Consider the following 4,641-nt stretch of genomic DNA (forward strand, 5'->3'; position numbering starts at 1 on the left):
CCATATTACCGGAGACAAGCCCTTCATTGTAGGCAGCGGTGCGTGATCTCAGAGCGTCGCGGATGTTTTTATCCACCCACGGCTTCTGGTTGGGAAACGTTCGGATGATAGTTCTTTCTGCTGTGTCGTCCGCTAGTTTCCCGATAAATCCCACAACCGCTTCCGTAAACATGTTGATGTCATCAGAGCTGCGCCGAAACATGTCCCAGTCTGCGTCATCCAGTGCGTCATCCAGTGCGTCCTGCAGCGCGGCCACCGATTGGTCTGTCCAGCGAGCGACCTCCCTCCTGATTGGTGGTTGCTGCTTTAGCCTTTGTTTGTAGGCAGGCATGAGGAAGATGGCGGAATGGTCAGATTTTCCAAATGCCGGCAGGGGCTGAGCCTTGTAACAGTTCTTGAACGGGGTGTAGCAGTGGTCTAATGTCCTCGTGCCCCGGGTGGGGCAGTTGATGTGCTGGTGAAGGTTGTGAAATGTCCGTTTGAGATTCACTCGAGATCCACTCACAATTCGAAGTTTTTAACTCCGGATCCGAGCTGGCCGAGTGAGATCTTGAGGGAGAACAAAGGGAAGCGGCGGCGGCCTAGAGGGAAGCGAGCCGGCGTCAGGAACAGGCTGAGAGCTCGTGCACACCGCACACCTCTGCCTAGCATCCTGCTCGCCAACGTCCAGTCACTGGAGAACAAGCTTGATGACCTCAGGGCCAGGATAAAGTTCCAGAGAGACATTCGGGGCTGCAATCTTCTCTGCTTCACCGAGACATGGCTGAACCCAGCGGTGCCGGACCACGCCATCCAGCCGGCCGAGTTCTTCTCGGTTCACCGCATAGACAGGACACGGGACTCGGGGAAGTCAAGGGGAGGCGGCGTGTGTTTAATGTGGAACAACAACTGGTGCAACAGTGCGAACGTTGTTCCTCTCACACGCTCCTGCACACCAAATCTGGAACTACTGTCCATCATGTGTCGTCCTTTTTATCTACCTCGGGAATTTACATCGGTCATTGTAAGTGCTGTTTATATTCCACCACAAGCGGACACGGTCACCGCCTTATGCGAGCTGCATGAGGCACTCACACAGCACCAGACACAACACCGGGACGCTGCGCTTATTGTGACGGGGGACTTTAATAGTGCCAACCTCAAACGCGCAGCGCCGAACTTTTATCAACACATCACCTGCCCCACCTGTCACGGTCTGCGGAGGCAGACCGTGCGGAAATGTGTGTGGTGGACCCAGGAGCGAACACAAGCGAGGATGCAGGAGTGGAGTTAAACAAAAGCGAGCCTTTTATTCTGGCTGATGAAAGGAACAAAACAGAGTGAGTGCAGCATAAGAGTAATAGTTAAACAGAAACCTAAACTGGACATAAACTAAGGAAAAGCTATGGCTGGAGATACGGAACACAGGGGGTGGTAACACAGACGACGCGACACAGACTACATGAAACACAGAGACTAAATACACAAGAGGGATGATCAGGGGAAGTGGCCACACATGGGAACACAGCTGACACAGATAAACATAACAAGACAAGGCAGGAGTAAACAACACTGACGGGAGACTGTCAAAGTAAAACAGGAAGTACACAGAGGTGCAAACAGGAGGAGAGAGAGAGCACGGGCATAGTGGGCTGGGGAAACATGGAATGAAACACAAGGAGGGGAGATGAGGGCTCACAGATACATAGAGGGGCACACAGGGGATAAGAGTCACAAGGGGAAGTCAAATAAGGAACAACATAACAGGACAACTCAGGAAACATGACCTAAATAAGGAACGAAATACAAAAATACAAGAAACTAAGAATACTGGGCCCACATGGCCCAGGACCATGACACCACCAGGGGTGAAAGGACACTGGACCACTGCTACACTACGGTCAAGGACGGCTACAAGGTACAATCCCGCCCTCCGTTTGGCAAATCCGATCACGCCGCCATCTTCCTCATGCCAAAATACAAACAAAGGCTGAAACAGGAAGTTCCGGTTCAGAGGAAGATCGCGCGCTGGACTGATCAATCGGTGGCCGCGTTAAAGGACGCACTCGATGACGCAGACTGGGGCATGTTCAGAAACAGCTCCGATGATGATGTCAACGTGTTTACGGAAGCGGTTGTGGGATTCATCGGGAAATTAGCGGATGATACCGTGGAGACAACGACTATCACAACGTTTCCCAACCAGAAGCCGTGGGTGGATAAAACCATCCGCGACACTCTGAGATCCCGCACCGCTGCCTACAACACGGGACTCACGACGGGGGACATGGACCCGTACAAAGCCGCGTCATATAACGTGCGGAGGGCGGTGAAAGAGGCGAAGCAGCGCTACGGGAGGAAACTAGAGTCACAACTCCAACAGAGTGACTCTAGGAGCCTGTCAGAGTATTTTTGTTTTTAAAGGTTTTATTATTCATATAATAATCAACTAAGAGTGTTTATATTTCTCTTCTGTACTCAACCAGCTGTATATTTTAATTGCTGGCTCCCTACTTTATAACGGAAACTGTTTGCTTTCACATAATCACTCTTTTGCCTTCACATTGTCACTGTTTGCCTTCACACTAGCAGGAAACCGCCACCCACGAGTAAGAAACAACCTTGTAGAGAACACGAAGTTTTTTGAGAAACCACACCTGCGTTCTTGACAAGATAAGGATGATATTTCCTTTTTTGTATGCTTCATGATGTGTATAAATAAAGCCAGACTGCACCAAGGAGGTGTGTGAGTCTCTCCCTGAGTCTCTCACCCGTGCACGTTTAAAACTGCTCTAAGTGTCTGAGTGATATTTCATTGCATCTGAGTACTTGTTAAAATAGAATATCTTTAACAGAGCCTATGGCGGGGACTAAGGACAATAACGGACTATAAAGCACCAACAACCGGTATGACGAACGCGGCCGTGACTCTGGCAGACGAGCTGAACACTTTCTATGCTCGCTTCGAGGCTGCAGCTAAGGACTCCAACAATGCTAGTGCTAGCGGTGCTAACGGCTGCAGACAGGAAGATACTGCCAGCACCGGAAACGTGCTCATCATCTCCGAGCATGAAGTAAGGAGAGCCTTCAAGAGAGTGAACACCAGGAAAGCAGCAGGACCAGACGGCATCCCCGGTCGTATCCTCAGAGACTGCGCATACCAGCTAGCTCCTGTGTTCACTGAGATATTCAACATCTCTTTATCTCAGTTGGTGATCCCCACATGCTTCAAAGAGTCCATCATTGTTCCTGTCCCGAAGAAACCCCACCCTGCTTCTCTCAATGACTATCACCCTGTAGCCCTCACCTCAGTAGTGATGAAGTGTTTTGAACGCCTGGTCAGAGACTTCATCATTTCTTCACTACCAGACACACTGGACCCACTACAGTTCGCTTACCGTCCAAATCGTTCCACAGACGATGCCATCTCTCATCTCCTCCACACATCACTCACTCACTTGGACACTAGAAGGGGGAATTATGTTAAAATGCTCTTCATAGACTACAGCTCTGCATTTAATACCATAATTCCCTCCACACTCACCACCAAGCTGGAGCATCTGGGACTCAGCTCATCTATGTCTCAGTGGATCTCCAACTTCCTAACTGGCAGACCACAGACAGTAAAAATGGACGGACATATCTCAGCCTCCACCACTCTCAGCACTGGAGCCCCCCAGGGGTGTGTTCTGAGCCCCCTTCTGTACTCTCTGTACACATATGACTGTGTGGCCACTACCAGCTCCACCACCATCATCAAGTTTGCTGACGACACCGTCGTGGTGGGCCTGATCTCTGATAAGAACGAGACGGCCTACCTGAAGGAGATTAGGAATCTGGAGAACTGGTGCCAGAGGAACAACCTCCTTCTAAACGTCAGTAAGACAAAGGAGCTGATAGTGGACTTCAGCACTAAGCAGGAGAGGAACTACCAGACCCCCATCATCAACGAGTTCCCAGTGGAGAGAGTGGACAGCTTCAAATACCTCGGAGTTCACATCACGCAGGACCTGTCATGGTCCTGTCACATCAACACCATGGTGAAAAAGGCCCGTCAGCATCTCTACCACCTCAGACGCTTGAGAGACTTCCAACTGCCCTCCAAGGTGCTCAGGAACTTTTGCTCCTGCACCATAGAGAGCATCCTGACGGGAAACATCTTAACCTGGTTCGGGAACAGCACCATGCAGGACAGACGAGCTCTACAGAGGGTTGTGCGGTCAGCTGAGCGCACCATCCGCTCCGAGCTCCCTGACCTCCACTCAATCTACAGCAGGCGGTGCTGGACCAAGGCCAGGAAGATCGTGAAGGACCTCAGCCATCCCAACAACGGACTGTTCTCTCTGCTGAGGTCAGGAAAGCGATTCCGCTCCCTGAAGACCAACACAGAGAGACTGAGGAGGAGCTTCTTCCCGCAGGCGATACGGTCTCTCAATCACACCACCACACAGTACTGACCCACACATATGGTTCTTACACACACTGGACATTCTGGACATTGTTTTCACTTCATCACTTAAATCACTTTAAGCATATTTGCACTGCACAAGACATAATGTGGATTGCACAACACTGGTCACTATATTCTTCATTTCCATTTAATACTTGTACAGCTGCTGTTATTGTGTATATATTTATTTATTTATTTATATTTCTTCATAC

This window comes from Astatotilapia calliptera, chromosome 6 (assembly GCF_964374335.1).
Source record: "Astatotilapia calliptera chromosome 6, fAstCal68.1, whole genome shotgun sequence".
NCBI classification, from domain to species: domain Eukaryota; kingdom Metazoa; phylum Chordata; class Actinopteri; order Cichliformes; family Cichlidae; genus Astatotilapia; species Astatotilapia calliptera.